We start from the raw sequence: 18,557 nt of genomic DNA on the forward strand, positions 1-18,557 counted from the left end.
TGTTTGTTACGAAGCTTGACATGTCTTTACCCATTTAAGTGAGATTTTTGAGCTAAATCTTATAATTCTTAGTGTATGAGTCCATTTTTCTTTAATTTTCCATTTTTCAGCAAATTAATTGTTCACTTTAAAGCTATGACAAGTCTAGATAGCATATTGAAAAGCAGAGACATCACTTTGCCAACAAAGGCCCATATAGTCAGGGCTACGGTTTTTCCAGTAGTCATGTACAGATATGAGAGCTGGATCATAAAGAAAGGTGGGCATTGAAAAACTGATACATTCAAATTGTGGTGCTGGAGAAGACTCTTGAGAACCCCTTGGACTGCAAGAAGATCAAACCAATCAATCCTAAAGGAAATTAATCCTGAATATTCATTGGAAGGACTGATGCCGAAGTGCCAACACTTGGGACTTTTCAACATCTTCACATGATGTGAAGAACTGATTCATTCAAAAAGACTCTGATGCTGGGAAAGATTGAAGGCAAAAGGAGAAGGGGGCAACAGAGGATGACATGGTTAGATAGCATCACTGACTCAATGGACATGAATTTGAGCAAACTCTGGGAGATAATGAAGGACAGGGAAGCCCAGTGTGCTGCAGTCCACTGGGTAGTAGAGTTGGACAAAACTTAGTGACTGAACAAAAACCATGAACAACAAAATAGTTCACTATTGCACTGTTCAAAAGTCTGTGGATACATGGACAAACGTGTGTGTGTGTGTGCATTAATATGCATTAATTTATATGGTCCCACCTGTCAAGTATGTTAGAAAGTGAAGGAGTTCAGAGCATGCCAGCACTATGCTTCTTTGGTATATTACCTATTTTGAGTTAAAGGCACTTGAAAAACAAGAAAAACACTGATCTTTCCTTGTTTTTCTTAAAAGCAGGAGATGAAATTCCTATATGAAAGATGTCTTTCCTATACCAGAAGGGATGTAACATTCTCATCAAGACCTATAAATTAAGACCAAGAAACTTCTATACAAACAGTCCTTGTTAAAATAATCCTTATCTGCCTTTAGCACCCCCTACATAGTCACTTTTCTATATATGCTCTCTTTGTTCACAAATATAAAAGCACATAGGTTTTGCCATTTCTTTGGGTCTTCATTCTTTATGAAGGCTCCATTTCATATAAAACTTGCATTAAATAAATTGGTATGCTTTTCTCCTGTTGATCTGTTAAATGTCAATTTCTCAGCCATCCAAAAAGAATCCTAAGAGGGTAAAAGTTGGCCTCCCCTATAGAACAGCAGTTCCCAACCTTTTTGGCATCAGGGACCGATTTCATGGAAGATAATTTTTCCATGGATTAGGGATGGGGGGGATGGTTTCAGGATAATTCAAACACATTACATTTATTGAGCACTTCATTTCTAATCTAATGCTGCTACTGCTATTATGGGAGGTACCAGTCCATGGTCCAGAGGTTGGGGACGTCTACTATAGAACTTGACAGTTAGTTACAGAGAAATGAAAGAATTGGCAACATATGGAACCAAGGCTAGGCAAACTTAGCCAGCAGCTAAAGTAATCTCAAGGGGCTGTGGGCAGTGACTCAGGAGGGCCTAGCCAATGCCTGGACTCCTGCAGGCATAGCTATCACAGGAGTCTAATCCTATGATCTAGGAACTCTCGAGTAAGAGCCTTTGAGCTTAGAAAGTCAAACCTATCACCGGATAGGGCTTTTCACTGTCCTCAGAAAAAAAACCAAAGATGTGTCACTGCCTACCTCCCACCCTTTCTTTTCCCTCTCCTACTACAACTTCGTTTAACAGGAGTACATGATCAGTGTTGACTTTCAGAAGAATCCTCTGGCGGCAGCTGGGGAAAGCCTGGAAATGAGGAGGTTAGAGACCACTGGGATAACTTAATAAGGAATCATTTAATGAATGTCTGAAGTAGGAGAGTGACAGTGGGAATGAAGAAATGAGGGATTCCAGAATAAATAAAATGTTTATTATTCACCCTAATAAATGAAAACTAAATAGCAATGAAAATAAACTATGGCTACATTTGGCAACATGGATGAATATCCAAAATATGTTGAGCAAAAGAAGCAGGACACATAAGGATATAAACAGTATGATTTTTTTCATAAGAAGTTCAAGGCAGGAAAAAATCCAACTATATTGTTTGAGAATGCTTATAGACATGGTTTAATAAATAAAAAAGGATCACAAAGTCAAGATAGTGGTTACCGCCAGGGAGAAGACAGCCATAAAGGGGCTGCTGTATGTATGTTATATCACAGTTTAAAACAAAGTTTTAAAAAGTATAAATCCTACAGAAACAGTTGAAGTATATATAATTAGAATTTATATACAGAAGGTAAGGAGGGGACCTGAGTTCAAATTGTGGTTCTGTTACTCACTAGTGGTATGACCTTGAACAGTTATTTAACCTAAGCCCTGATTCCTATTAAGGGAGCTAAGGATATCAGCCCTGGGATTTCTTTGGAAGGAATGATGCTAAAGCTGAAACTCCAGTATTTTGGCCACCTCATGCGAAGAGTTGACTCATTGGAAAAGACTCTGATGCTGGGAGATTTGCGGGCAGGAGGAGAAGGGGATGACAGAGGATGAGATGGCTGGATGGCATCACTGACTTGATGGACGTTGAGTCTGAGTGAACTCCGGGAGTTGGTGATGGACAGGGAGGCCTGCCGTGCTGTGATTCATGGGGTTGCAAGGAGTTGGACACGACTGAGCAACTGAACTGAACTGAACTGAACAGAACTGTTATTTACATTTAAGTTACTTTCTGTCTTAGATGAGCTACCCTCTCTGGTTGGTCAGCTGGATAAATCTCCCTCAATTTATTGTTTACTTAAATATATTGCAAGTTCCTGCACCTTACTAATGGAGAGCACCTCCATTAGTAGGGTGCATTAGTTCCTCAGCACCTTTTTAGGTCAGCTGGTTGAGGTTTCCAGCAGGTGGGGATATTAAGCTGTCTGCTCTTACAGTTCTACGGTTCTTAAACTTGAAGACATGCAACACAATTTCTTGGAGGTCTTATTAAAACACAGCTTCTTGGGCCACATTCCCATAGTCTCTGATTTATAAGCAGTGAGGCCCAAGAATTTACATTTCTAACAAGTCTAAGAAGTTCCCAGATGATGTCATTGCTATAAGTCCAGGGACAACCTTTTGAGAACCTCTACTCTAATATTCTATACTTTATTCTCAGGCTCTCCAAATATGAGGGAGAGAAACATTTTTCTCAGACACTTGGAAGGAAAATTATTCCATTCACTTGTGCAGCCCTGTTTTTCCCAAAGAGAGTTGGCTTTCCCCAGTTACTGACCCCGTTTGTCCAGTATCTACCCTCTCCTACGAATGTCCTCAGAAACATACATTACAAGCAAAGGTTTGCTGCTCTTGGCTGCTAAGTTGCTACAGTAAGGAATTAGAGGATGGAAAGAAGGTGAGGGGGCAGGGTCAGGAAAATGTGTTCAAGTCACCTTCTTCCCAGAAACTCCTGTGAGAAATAAAGGAGACAAAAAAGCATAGCACCTGGGACATTAAGAGCACTCAAATAAATGTCAGTCACCACTGAAAATCCTATGGTGGAACCTGAAGGACTTCAGTCCATGGGGTCACAAGAGTTGGACACAACTTAGCGACTAAACCACAATCACCACCATTATTGCTATGACTTTAACTTTTTTCAGGAGGATGTTTGCAAAGAAAGTATCAAATATCAATTTCAATATTATTTCTTTATATGCTTTATACACTTTAAAATTACCCTGAGACATTTACATAGGTTCTATGAATTATACAGACCTCCTTAAAGTAGAAAAGAAACACTACATAATTTAAAAAATAATAATATATATATTTAACTGAAATCCATTAAAAATCATAATACAAACATTCGTAAAATTTTAGCAACCATTTTTTAGTTTGTTTTTTAAGGTCAAATTATGAACCTATAATTTTAGAAAACCACATAGTGGATATTCTTAAAGGTAAAATGAAATTATTAAATCATTACACATGATTCAGTTAAACTCAATTCAACATTTATTTGTTGTGTGACTGGTAGATGCAGGGGACAGAGAGGTGAAAAAATGATGAGGTCTTTGTCCTTAAGGAGTTCATGTTTTTTTTTTTTTTTTTTACTTGTGTTTGATTATGTGTTTCCACATCTCTTTACCCCACTTGATAATAATTGTCTAGTTCCTAGAGGAAGGGGTGACTGACTGCCAGGCAGTCTGAACTTAGAGTTGTCACTATGGAAGTGAACTTTGAGTCAGCATTTGAAGAATGCTAAGAATTGGGGTGGGGTGGGAAGAGAAGCGCAGGACATTTTAAACAGGATAACAAGTGCACAAGCTCGGATATGAGAAATAATTTATTGAGACTGACAAGTACCTCCGTATAGCTGCAGCTTCTGTGCTCATTTTAAAGAGGGGTGCAACTGAAGATAAAAATGTAGGGGGGCCAGATGGTGAAAGGTTCTTCTTCTGTTCTAAGGAGTTTTGACTCTACCTGCAGGTGACTGGGAGCTTTGCAAGCAGTAGAGTTAGATGAGGGTTTGTGTTCTGGCAACAACTGCACAATCAACAGGACAGAGAGTGAACCATAGTGAACTACCTGGACAAAAGTCAAGTTAGGATTAGATCACAACATTTCTCAGGAGACAGAATGCTGTCCACCATTGTTTCCAAATGTTTGATTTGCCTGTAGCCTTAAACTGTTTTCAGCAGTTAGATAAAATGGAACAATTGCTGGAAATGAACTGAAACTGAAGGCCCTATCCATTGCCCTCAAGTTCAAAATAACGAGTTTCAGAAAACACACACACACACATTAGGTATGAAGTTCAGGGGTAAAGCTAGGTGTATTTCTTTGGTGGTCAGTAAAATCATTTTTAGCAGCCTTATAATTAAAATTAGAGTTTGAACCACCTTCATGTAAAGGCAGAGAAGGTATGATTGCTGGGATGTGCAGTAAAATAATTAGATAATTTATTCAAAAAAGTAAAAATAAGATTTGAGGTTTGTGAATCAGTTTGATCTTTAAAAGGAAAAATATGGGAAATAACAATAATAGTTACATATAAAAGATGTCAATTTACATAGCACACAAAAGTAGGCAGAATAATTTTATACAATAAACAGTCATAGGAGATGCCAACAAACTACTGGATAATATGCCACTTAGTAAAGGAAAATAACCTACACAAAGGTTAAAAATTGACATAAACCACCAACATAAAAATTATGAAAGCTAAACCAAATTGGGAAAATATTTATAAGTATAACTACAATGACACCCTACTCCAGTACTCTTGCCTGGAAAATCCCACAGGTAGAGGAGCCTGGAAGGCTGAAGTCCATGGGGTCACTAAGAGTTGGACACAACTGAGCGACTTCACTTTCACTTTTCACTTTCACGCATTGGAGAAGGAAATGGCAACCCACTCCAGTGTTCTTGCCTGGAGAATCCCAGGGATGGGGGAGCCTGGTGGGCTGCCGTCCATGGGATCGCACAGAGTCGGACACGACTGAAGCGACTTAGCAGCAGCAGCAGCACACGCTAGTAAAATAATGCTCAAAATTTTCCAAGCCAGGCTTCAGCAATACGTGAACCGTGAACTTCCAGACGTTCAAGCTGGTTTTAGAAAAGGCAGAGGAATCAGAGATCAAATTACCAAAATCTGATGGATCATCGAAAAAGCAAGAGAGTTCCAGAAAAACATCTATTTCTGCTTTATTGACTATGCGAAAGCCTTTGACTGTGTGGATCACAATAAACTGCGGAAAATTCTGAAAGAGATGGGAATACCAGACCACCTGACCTGCCTCTTGAAAAACCTGTAGGCAGGTCAGGAAGCAACAGTTAGAACTGGACATGGAACAACAGACTGGTTCCAAAGAGGAAAAGGAGTACATCAAGGCTGTATATTGTCACCCTGCTTATTTAACTTATATGCAGAGTACATCATGAGAAACGCTGGGCTGGATGAAGCACAAGCTGGAATCAAGATTGCTGGGAGAAATATCAATAACCTCAGATATGCAGATGACACCACCCTTATGGCAGAAAGCGAAAAGAAACTAAAAAGCCTCTTGATGAAGGTGAAAGAGGAGAGTGAAAAAGTTGGCTTAAACCTCAACATTCAGAAAACCAAGATTATGGCATCTGGTCCCATCACTTCATGGCAAATAGATGGGGAAACAGTGGAAACGGTGTCAGACTTTATTTTTGGGGGCTCCAAAATCACTGCAGATGGTGATTGCAGCCATGAAATTAAAAGACACTTACTCCTTGGAAGAAAAGTTATGACCAACCTAGATAGCATATTCAAAAGCAGAGACATTACTTTGCCAACAAAGGTCTGTCTAGTCAAGGCTATGGTTTTTCCAGTGGTCATGTATGGGTGTGAGAGTTGGACTGTGAAGAAAGCTGAGCGCCGAAGAATTTATGCTTTTAAAGTGTGGTGTTGGAGAAGACTCTTGAGAGTCCCTTGGACTGCAAGGAGATCCAACCAATCCATTCTGAAGGAGATCAGCCCTGGGATTTCTTTGGAAGGAATGATGCTAAAGCTGAAACTCCAGTACTTTCGCCACCTCATGCGAAGAGTTGACTCATTGGAAAAGACTCTGATGCTGGGAGGGATTGGGGACAGGAGGAAAAGGGGACGACAGAGGATGAGATGGCTGGATGGCATTACCGACTTGATGGATGTGAGTTTGAGTTAACTCCAGGAGATGGTGATGGACAGGGAGGCCTGGCGTGCTGCAATTCATAGGGTCGCAAAGAGTCGGACACGACTGAGAGACTGAACTGAACTGTATCAGGAGTCCTGTTCAAGCTCCATAGGATTATACAGGGTTTAGTGTTAGAACCCATGGGACATGGAATCATGGAACCAAAGAAATTCTAGGGATCTGCTGCTCCCTCTCATCACTCTCTCATAGCATATCACATTCTCTCTGCAAGTCTGTACCACTCTCCCCTCTCTGCTAACTGGCTGCTTCGGCTAATCCATAGTTTGTGACTTTACACAAGCTCAGATCAGGCTAGCAGGGAAATCTGTTCATTATCACTTAGGAATCCAGGCTGATGGAGATTCCTCATGCGTGTGCTTCTTTGATCACTGTGGCAGAGGAAAGGAGACATGAAGAACTGTGCAGGGACACTTAAAACATCTGTCCAGAAGTGCTGCCAGAAGTATTATTGCTGCTCACATTTCACATTTCATGGCAACAACCAGCTCCAAAGTGGGCCAAGAAGAGCAACCTTCCCAATTCCCAGGAAGAAAACTGAAATATCTGTGAACAGTCCTTGTGTTTCCTCATCAATGTGTTGTGTGCTCACTTATATTTCTCATGCTGCTGCTGCTACTTCTGCTAAGTTGCTTCAGTTGTGTCCGACTCTGTGCGACCCCACAGATGCAGCCCACCAGGTTCCCCCGTCCCTGGGATTCTCCAGGCAAGAACACTGGAGTGGGTTGCCATTGCCTTCTCCGAAATTTCTTACAAATGAAGATTAAATTGAAAATTATGGTTTTGCATTTCTGTTAATCTTTTTTTAAATTAAGACATATCAGCACATTTACTGACATAAAATTGTACAAATGAGCACAAATCCATAACATACATGCATCATGCTCAGTTAAAAAACAGTTAAATGTTCAGACACATCATTTGGCAAAATCTCTGTTGAGGCAAAATAGCTAATTACACAACAAAAACAACAGACTAATAAGTAAGCAAGTGTTATGTCATAATACTGTATCCTATTATAAGTATTTTATGCAACCCTTGTAACTTTTAGTTCTGTCTTCTCTAACTTTTATATATAAGATAATTAGTTCCAATAGTAGACATGCTTAATGGTTTAACTTTGAAATAAAATTTTGGAAAATCTACTACTCCTTTCTCAGGCTTCTGAGTAAGTTTAATTCAAAAGTATCCTAAAATTACTATTTGCAAATGTCCATCTTACTCCTGCATAGTTAAACTAAATAGAGAAATAAACTAAATCCTGATGATGATAAAAGATGAGAACTGTTATCCATAACTCTTGATTTTAAAATTTTAGTTTGTTCAACAAACACACTAAAGGTAGCGTCCTTCCTCTTCTCCTTAACAAGCAAACATTATACAGTTACATTAAAAAACCTATAGTAACAAATACATTTGTCTAATTTACATATTGAAATTCTCTGTAAGATTTCATTTGGAAAAAAGTTCCAACGCTAAAGTTAATTTTGAGAACTACTATTGTAGACCATTTTCTTTGTCATGAATCCACTTGGTATTTATTTGGCTTTAAGGTCTCTTTTCTTTTGAAAAATCCTCTAAAAACACAAACACAGTCTCTTGTGTCTTATGACTTTCAGACTTTCTTCTCCTTCTCCTTTGTAAGTCATCCTAGCAAGACTAGTTAACAAAATACCTGAATTTTAAAAGGCATTTTAACTACATATTTGTAAAAATTGTTTCCATAGAGAATGAGGCAAGAGTTTATTTTCTACAATCCCATGCACCTTTATTACATGGCAAACAAAATTAAGCTCGCCTTCTAACCTTATATCATAGCTCCTTCTCAACCCTTCAGCTTTGGTTTTATTGACTAAAACACGGTGGAAGAGTCTTTTGTTCTTTCTTAGAATTTTCAAAAAATGTAAATATTACTCTGACTCAAATGTTTCAAACTAATTACTGCTCTTGTAGTCTCAACTGCATTTTGGTTATACATTAGCTTTATTAGTCACATTCATCTTCAGTAAGCAACATTTTAAAAATTCAGTGTAAGATCATGGTTTCGATGATAAGCTTTTTGAGAAAGTGAGTTGAGTTTTTACCATTTCTACTCAGATCATTTTGGTTGCATAAGACAGATAATTCAACTTAAAATGACAAATTTTTTTAAATGTATTGGCTTACATAATTGAAAAATCTATGTAATTATTTTTTTAGATACAATTATTTTTTAAGGTAAATTTTTTTACATAATTTTTTTTTTACATAATAGGAGAAGGAGACAGGAGAAGGTGGGTCTCAGTTGTTGTTATTGGTCAGTCACTCAATTGTGTCCAACTGTTTGTGACCCCATGAACTGCAGCATGCCAAGCTTCCCTGTCCTTCACTATCTGCTGGAGTTTGCTCAAACTCATGTTCATTGTCAGTGATGCCATTCAACCATCTCAACCACTGTTGCCCCCTTCTCCTCCTGCCCTCAATCTTTCCCAGCATCAGGGTCTTTTCCAATGAGTCAGTTATTTGCATCAGGCAGCCAAAGTATTGGAGTTTCAGCATCAGTCTTTCCAGTGAATATTCAGGGTTGATTTCCTTTAGGATTGACTGGTTTGATCTCCTCATTGTCCAAGGGACTCTCAAGAGTTTTCTGCAGGACCACAATTCAAAAGCATCAATTCTTCAATGCTCAAGCTTCTTTATGGTCCAACTCTCATGCCCAAACATGACTGTTGGAAAAACCATAGCTCTGACTATATGGACCTTTGCCAGCAAAGTGATATTTCTGCTTTTAAATATGATGTCTGGGTTTGTCATAGATTTTCTTCCAAGCAGTAAGTGTATTTTAATTTCAAGGCTGCAGTCACTCTCTACAATGATTTTGGAGCCCAAGAAAATAAAATCTGTCATTGTTTCCTTTGTTTCCCCATCTATTTGCCATGAAGTGATGGGTCTGGATGCCATGATCTTAATTTTTTAATGTTGAGTTTTAAGCCAGCTTTCACTCTCCTCTTTCACCTTCATCAAGATGCTCTCTAGTTCCTCTTCACTTTCTGCCATTACAGTGTTATTATCTGCATATCTGAGGTTATTGATATTTCTCCCAGCAATCTTGATTCCAGCTTGTGCCTCATCCAGCCTGGCATTTCGCATGATGTACTCTGTATATAAGTTAAATAAGCAGGGTGACAATATACAGCCTTGATGTACTCCTTTCCCAATTTGAAACCAGTCCATTGTTTCATATCAAATTCTAACTGTTGCTTCTTGTCCTGCACACAGGTTTTTCATGAGGCAGGGAAGGTAGTCTGGTATTCCTATCCCTTTAAGAATTTTCCAGTTTCTTGTGATCCATACAATCAAAGGCATTAGCATAGTCAATGAACCAGAAGTGGATGTTTTTCTGGAACTTTCTTGCTTTTTCTATGATACAATGTTGGCATGTCGGCAATTTGATCTCTGGTTCCTCTGCCTTTTGAAAGGTCCACCTTGTATATCTGGAAGTTCTCAGTTCACATACTGTGAAGCCTAGCTTGAAGGATTTTGAGCATTATCTTGCTAGCATGCAAAACAAGTGCAATTGTGTGGTAGTTTGAACATTCTTTGGCATTCCCCTTCTTTTGGATTGGGATGAAAACTGACCTTTTCCAGTCCTGTGGCCACTGCTCAGTTTTCCAAATTTGCTGGTATGTTGAGTACAGCACTTTAACAACATCATCTTTTAGGATTTGAAATAACTTGGTTGGAATTTCATCACTGCACTAGCTTTGTTCTTGGTTATGCTTTCTAAGGCCCACTTGACTTCACATTCTAGGCTGTTTGGCTCTAAGTGAGTGGCTACAACATCGTTGTTATCTGGGTCATTAAGTTAAAAGGTTCAAACTCTAGTAATCAAAACTCAGTTTCTTTTCATCCTTCACTCTCCCTTCCCCTGTGTTGGCTTCCCTCTCGGGTTCCACGTGGCAGTCCCCAGAAATTTCAGGCACATAATCACTCAGATTCAAATTTAGTAGAAGCGTAGCCTCTTCCCTGTCGTTCCTTAACAAGTCTTGGGATCCACTTTGACTGCACCATTTTAATCATGTGTACTTGACCAAAGGATGCTAGGAATTGTACCAGGGACCAAAGGATGCTAGGACCTGTATCAGGAATTCTTTGGGCTACAAGTAACAGAAAAATCTAACAGTAGTTTAAACAACGTAGACATTTATGATCTCATTTAACTAGAAAATTAAAGGTAAGTAGTTCAAAACCTAATTGGAGAAGGAAATGGCAACCCACTCCAGTATTCTTGCCTGGAGGATCCCAGGGATGGAGGAGCCTGGTGGGCTGCCGTCTATGGGGTTGCACAGAGTCGGACACAACTGAAGCGACTAAGCAGCAGTTCAAAACCTATCGGTCTTTATTGACATTCATCCTTCTTCAGTCATCTACACTATCCACCTGGCATAAATCAAGTTACCATATATGTATGGATCAATCTCTTGACTCTATAATAGTTCCACTGGTCAATTTCTTATTGCTGGGTCATTGCCAATATGTTTTACTTAATATAAATTTATAAGAAATCTTGATATGTAATACAGAAAATCTTCCCTAGTTATTCTTGAGGAATATCTTGGCTATTTTTGGGTCTTTGACTTTTCATATAAATTCTCTCAAACTTGTCAAGTTAAAGAAATTCATCTAAGATTTCAATCAAAATTTGGATAGATAAATTTTGAAAAACTTGTCTTCTTCACAATACTATCTTTCTAGCCAATGATATGTTTATATTTCTCAATATATTTATGTTTTCATTAAAGTTTTATAATTTTCTCTATAAAGCCTTGCCTAATATGCAAAGGATGTTATATTTTTTCTTGCTATTATAAAAATTATCTCTTAAAATATTATTTTTCTAATTGCATATAAAATGCATTTAAATTTTGTATATAAACCTTGTATCAGACATTTTACAAATTCTTTGATTAAGTCTAATGATTTGTCAGCAGACTATTGGATTCTTTTATGTAGACAATCATATCATCTGCAAATAATGACCGTTTTATTAATTTCCTTCCTATCCTTTGACTTTTTTTCCTCCTGCCTCACTGTAGAACTTCTTCTTTTACTTACTTAAGTATTTCTACATCTTCATATTAGACATAGTTTCTATAAATTCAATTCAGGTACATTTTAATTTTTTTTATATTCAGTCTGATAATGCCTAATTTTAAATTGGTGAATTGAGTCCATTTACTGATATTTTTGGATTTCTTACTTTATTTCATGCTTTTCTCTTTAAAAGTTAAATAAGCTCTTTTAACTTTAAAAAAACCTGTTTTTTTTCTCTTGCTACTATCTGTTGCATTAAATAAACTGTGTTTACCTTACTCTGTATTATATTTTGGAGTAGTACATTCTACATATATCCTTTAGTTATATCTTTAATATTAACATTTATAGATATTAAAATTAATCAATATATCTATCTTGATTATGAATAAAACAAAGACCTAGGATAGTTCTCCTATTAATATGTTCACTCTATCCCACTGTACATGTTACTACCATGAGTATTTTAGATTTATCTTATTTTTATATTCTCTGATGAGTCATTATTATCATTGTTTTTATATAAATAAAAATATAAAAATTTGAGTTTGATATTGGTAGATTTGAAATAATGGTACTAGCCTGCTGTGAATAAGTAAACAACATAAGGACCAATATACAGAGGGCATCTTTAACCTATTTATTGAACAAGTGACAGCAAAGAGATCCAACCAGTCAATCCTAAAGGAAATTAGTCTTGAATATTCATTGGAAGGATTGATGCTAAAGCTGAAATTCCAATACTTTGGCCAACTGATGCGAAGTGCTGACTCATTTGAAAAGACCCTGATGCTGGAAATGATTTAAGGTGGGAGAAGAAAGGGACGACAGAGGATGAGATGGTTGGATGGCATCACTGACTCAATGGACATGAGTTTGAATAAACTCCGAGAACTGGTAATGGACAGGCAGACCTGGCGTGCCGTAGTCCATGGGGTTGCAAAGAGTCAGACACAACTGAGCAACTGAACTGAATCTATCTTTTCTCTTTGGATGTTTTTAAAATCTCCTTTTTATCTAGGTGTAGAATTTTTTTTCTTTCTTCCTGCCACTATATCTCTTAAATTTCCCAAGACTATTCCCAAGTCAAAGTTTTTGTGTGTCCTAGAACTGCAGCTTGGAAAGAATTTCCTCTAGGTATATTTTTGGCTTGCTGCTGCAACTGGTTCAAGTCTCTGCTCAATTCCTCATAGAGGCCTTCCTTGATCCCAGTGTCAAACTTTCTTCTCTTACCCTTTACTTTTCTTCACAGAACCTTTTACTACTTTACCTTTTTAAAAATATTTATTTGTTCATCATCTGCCTCCCTCTCCCAAGAACATATACTCACAAGGGCACAGACTCAGATTCATTCACTGCTATATCCCTAGTATCTAGAATAGTACTGGAACAGCAGGCACTTCATAAGTATTTGTTGACTTCATGAGTTAATAGTCTTTTGTCTGTGCTTTATTCTTTCAAGGTAGCTGAATTCTTTTCTGTGTATGTGAAGAAGTGAAGTGAAGAGAAGTCACTCAGTTATGTCCGACTCTTTGTGACGCCATGGACTGTAGCCCACCAGGCTCCTCGGTCCATGGGATTTTCCAAGCATGAATACTGGAGTGGGTTGCCATTTCCTTTTCCAGGGGATCTTCCCGACCCAGGAATCAAACCCAGGTCTCCCACATTGGACGCATTGGACGCTTTACTGTCCAAGCTACCAGGGAAGCCCCAGAGACAATAAAACTGCAGATAAAATGTACTGGTGGAGTAAGCCACTTTGAGGAAGTTCTTTATAAATGCAGAACCTCATATTTTCCCTACTGAGGGACCACATCATAAGACCCAGATTTTAATCTTGCTTGTACTGCTTACTAGTTGTGAGCTACTGGGCTCATCATTTTACCTCTTTACTCCTTTATGCTCTAGCATGTAAAACTAAAGGGGTTCAGTTAGATGATCATTACTTCTTTTTAGCAGTAAAACTGCATGATTCCACAGGGGCAGAACATCAGCAGCTTAAGATCACAAGACGGGTGAAATCAGGCCTTTAACTCAGGTCTCTTAAACTTCTTCAATGATGACATTACATGTCATCAAAGATACTCTACAGCCAACTGCCCACATACCTGAAAAACTACAATACCTGAAAACTCTTCACAGGGCCAACCTATACACTTGAAAGAGTCAGACTTTTATTTCAAATGTACCTGGTGCTAGATAGATAATCCACAAAACCAAACCTTTAGCATGGTTTTAATATCTATATCACATAACTTTGGGTTAAAAACACCTCAGGAAAAAAATTCCAACTCAGTGGAGAATCATTCGTCAAAATGCCTTTCCTCAAAATCAACTCTGCAAAAAAACCAACCCACAGGAAGAGTTTTTTTAAAAAGAAAGGAAAGGGACTTCTCTGGTTGTCCAGAGGTTAAGAATCTACCTTCCAATGCAGGTGACACAGGTTCGATCTCTGGGAGGTGAACTAAGATCCCACAGGCTGCAGGGCAACTAAGCTTGAGCACCACAACTAGAGAGAAGCCCGCACACTGCAAATCCTAAGCCCATGCGCTCTGGAGCCTGCAAGCCACAAACAGGGAAGCCTGAAGCTGCTGCAATGAAGACCCAGCACAGCCAAATATTAAAGAACAAAAAAATAAAAAAGAAAAAAGAATGTACAAGTGAATAGCAGGACAAGAACTATAAGAGGAAGTATATGGAAAGGAGGAGGTAACTTAGCCTCTAGATCTAGCATTTTCTTAATGGTTTCAGCCTGTTTTTTGGGTGGGGAGGGAGGTGGTTTCTAGAACAAGAAGAAAAATGACTACCCAACCTCTTTGCCTCTCAAACTTATACCTTCAAAGTGGCAGCTGAAAGACCTGACATGGGCAGAATGGAGGCTTGGAGGCTTTTCCAACAGAGGCATTCAACAGTGAATAGGAGGAGTGAAGAGACTAAGGCTTTGGTTCTACCAGAGTGCCAGACAGCTCTTATGATCATGAATAGGTGGCCATATGATTTATCATCCAAACCAGGACATTTTTAGGAATGAAAGAGCACTAAAAATTGTATTAAGGCTATGCGGAAACTGCATCCCAAGTAAATCAGACATATGGTCATCTTAGGTATTAAGGGCCCCAGCAAAGGCAGGGGTGCTTCCCCGGTGGCTCAGCAGTAAAGAATTCACCTGCAATGCAGGAGATGCGAGCTCAATCCCTGGGTTGGGAAGATCCCCTGGAGGAGGAAATGGCAACCCACTCCTGTATTCTCACCTGGAAAATCCCATGAACAGAGGAGGAGCCTTGCGGGCTACAGTCCATGAAGTTGCAAAACAGGCAGGCATGACTTAGCAACTAAAGAACAACAAAGCAAAGGCAGGGGATCTACAGAGTTAGCTGATCGACCATATAACGAAATCTTACCTCACCTTATCAACCACAGGAGCCCCAGCAGAGGCAACAGGGAAGATAGAAATCAGCCTTTCAGCTAATATCTCTGCTCCTTGGGTACAATATAAACTTGTCAGTTACCTGTGGTGCCATTTTCTTATTGATTCCTACGTGTCCCGGCCCTCTGGAATAAACTCCTTTAAGATTGGTCCTAACAGGAAAACAGTATTCAAAGCACACAGACCTGATCTCCAATGCATATCAACTCTGTATCCCAAGAGGTATATGACAGAATCTCGGGTATCTAACACTGAAAAGTGCAAGGAGTGAGCAAGGTGATAAAGGAAGTGTGAACATGAAGGCATGGGAAGAGCAGGTATCTATATGTATGGGCCAAATATGGCTGTCCCAGAATGATATCCTTATTCCCCAGGGGATCAATACAAAATGACCACCATTTCTCAGTTCTAAATTCCTAGGAGAGAAAGTCTGACTAGTACAGATTGGGTCAGGAGTCTCCTTGGTCAAAGTAGGTATGGCGAGGTGTGTGCTCTGCTTAGTTGCTCAGTCGTGTCCAACACTTTGCAGGCTATCAGGGAAGCCCTCATAGCTCAAATGGTAAAGGACCCACCTGCAACACAGGAGACCTGGGTTTGATCCCTGGGGAAGATCTCTTGGAAAAGGGACTGGCTACTGACTCCAGTATTTTTGCCTGAAGAATTCCATGGATAGGGGAGGATGGTGGGCTGCATTCCCTGGGGTTGCAAACTGTCAGACATGACTGACTGAGTGACCAACACTTTTATGGCTAGGTGGTAGGTCACAAATTGCACATGGCTACAGAGATCTCACCCCAGTGGAGTAAAAGCTTTTAGAAAACGGAGGATCTGGGCAAACAGGTGCTCTAAAATTGTATCATATTTGATGCAAACTGAGGAAAGTTGAAAGTCACCATAGAAATGCAAGCAATTATATTGTTCACTGATAGATGAAACATTACAGACAATAAGGTAAAATTATTTGTTGATTCAAGGTCATTCTTAGTATTGGGTTATATCCTGAAAGTGATATTTGAACTTTTATTTCTTTTATCCACTTAATCCACTCCTAAAGTCTTAAATTCTTGGCCCTGCCCCAGGCTTCCCTCTCTTGAGCCTTAAGTAATCTTTAAAACTTGCTGTTAACTTTTCCTTTCTTGCTAAGTGATGGTAAGATTGCCTGTCATTTTGTTTCTTAAGAAAATTGCCTAATATCTGCTTTTGTTAGGAAATATACCACATTATCTTATGGAAGCTTATGAATTTTTTAATGTAATAAAAAACAGATATATATTTTTAATTATTATAAAATTAATACATGTATGAGTTAAAAATTCAAATACATGGAGTAGAAAAATAAAAGATAAAAATGTTGCCCAATTACTGTCCACAACTTAGTTTACTTCCTGGATTACATTTTTGACGAGGACCCAAGTAGGAAATACATTTTACACCCACATACACACACACACACACACACACACACACACACAGATGATAAAAGTTTCAAGAATTTTACTTGTTCATACTTTTTCTTTTTTGCCCTTCTAATGTAGATTGTAGCCCACTAACTTGATTCACTTCCACAGTTTGAAAACCACTAAAGATAGCTATGTGAAACTGTTTTTTAGTACTTCTGATAGATACCTCTATCCTTGAAAATAATACACACATACTACCACTTGATTCAATTTCTGACTTTTTAAAAATTGACTCCACACTTCGAAAAAGAACAATAAGAACTTAGCTTAATTACATCAGCCTCCATTTTTCTTTCCCTGGTCTTGTCTTTCCAATTTTTATTATAGTACATTAAGTTCTATTTCTTACTTAATTGCTTTAAATATATTTAAACCTCTATTTCTTTTTATTACTTTATTTAATTGTAGGCTAATTACTTTACAATATTGTAGTGGTTTTTGCCATACACTGACATGAATCAGCCATGGGTGTACATGTGTTCCCCATCCTGAACCCCTCTCCGAACTCCCTCCCCATCCCATCCCTCAGGGTCATCCCAGTGCACCAGCCCTGAGCACCCTGTCTCATGCATCGAACCTGGACTGGTAATCTGTTTCACATATAATATACGTTTCAATGCTATTCTCTCAGATCATCTCACCCTCACCTTCTCCCACAGAGTCCAATAGACTGTACTATACATCGGTGTCTCTTTTGCTGTCTCGCATATAAGATTATCGTTACCATCTTTCTAAATTCCATATATATGCGTTAGTATACTATATTGGTGTTTTTCTTTCTGACTTACTTCACTCTGTATAATAGGCTCCAGTTTCATCCATCTCATTAGAACTGATTCAAATGTATTCTTTTTAATGGCTGAGTAATATTCCATCGTGTATATGTACCACAGCTTTCACATCCATTCGTCTGCTGATGGACATCTAGGTTGTTTCCATGTCCTGGCTATTGTAAACAATGCTGCAATGAACACTGGGGTGTTCATCACGTGTCTCTTTCAATTCTGGTTTCCTAGGTGTGTATGCCCAACAGTGGGATTGCTGGGTCATATGGCAGTTCTATTTCCAGTTTTTTATGGAATCTCCACACTGTTCTCCATGGTGGCTGTACTAGTTTGCATTCCCACCAACAGTGTGAGAGGGTTCCCTTTTCTCCACACCCTTTCCAGCATTTATTGTTTGTAGATTTTTGGATAGCAGCCATTCTGACCCGCGTGAGATGGTACCTCACTGTGGTTTTGATTTGCATTTCTCTGATAATGAGTGATGCTGAGCATCTTTTCATGTGTTTGTTAGCCATCTGAATGTCTTCTTTGGAGAAATGTTTGTTTAGTTCTTTGGCCTATTTTTTGATTGGGTCGTTAAACTTCTATTTTCTGATCTACCATTAGAAAGTGTTCATCCACACATTTAAAAATGTCTCTTAATTCCTCCATTATGTAAGATGAGTGCCTTTGCATCCTTTCACTTCCCTCCACTTCCCAACTTCCATTAGCTGTATCACTACTTTTACACAGTCAATAATTATAACATTTACTGTGTTAGGATAATTGTCTTTTGTATTTTGTCCTTCAACTTATTTTTTAAAGTTATTTTTTTCAATATTCAGTTCAGTTCAGTTCAGTCGCTCAGTCATGTCCAACTCTTTGCGACCCCATGAATCACAGCACGCCAGGCCTCCCTGTCCATCACCAACTCCCGGAGTTCACCCAGACTCACGTCCATCGAGTCAGTGATGCCATCCAGCCATCTCATCCTCTGTCGTTCCCTTTCCCTCCTGCCCCCAATCCCTCCCAGCATCAGAGTCTTTTCCAATGAGTCAACTCTTCACGTGAGGTGGCCAAAG

General features: G+C 38.7%; 2 pseudogenes; both read right to left on the reverse strand.

Moving 5' to 3' along the window:
- The window catches only part of LOC139185792 (craniofacial development protein 2 pseudogene), a 62,011-nt pseudogene extending 44,804 nt beyond the window's left edge, over window positions 1-17,207 (reverse strand).
- The window catches only part of LOC139185793 (craniofacial development protein 2 pseudogene), a 181,320-nt pseudogene that overhangs the window by 148,187 nt on the left and 14,576 nt on the right, over window positions 1-18,557 (reverse strand).

This window comes from Bos indicus, chromosome 11, assembly GCF_029378745.1.
Source record: "Bos indicus isolate NIAB-ARS_2022 breed Sahiwal x Tharparkar chromosome 11, NIAB-ARS_B.indTharparkar_mat_pri_1.0, whole genome shotgun sequence".
In the NCBI taxonomy this organism is placed as follows: domain Eukaryota; kingdom Metazoa; phylum Chordata; class Mammalia; order Artiodactyla; family Bovidae; genus Bos; species Bos indicus.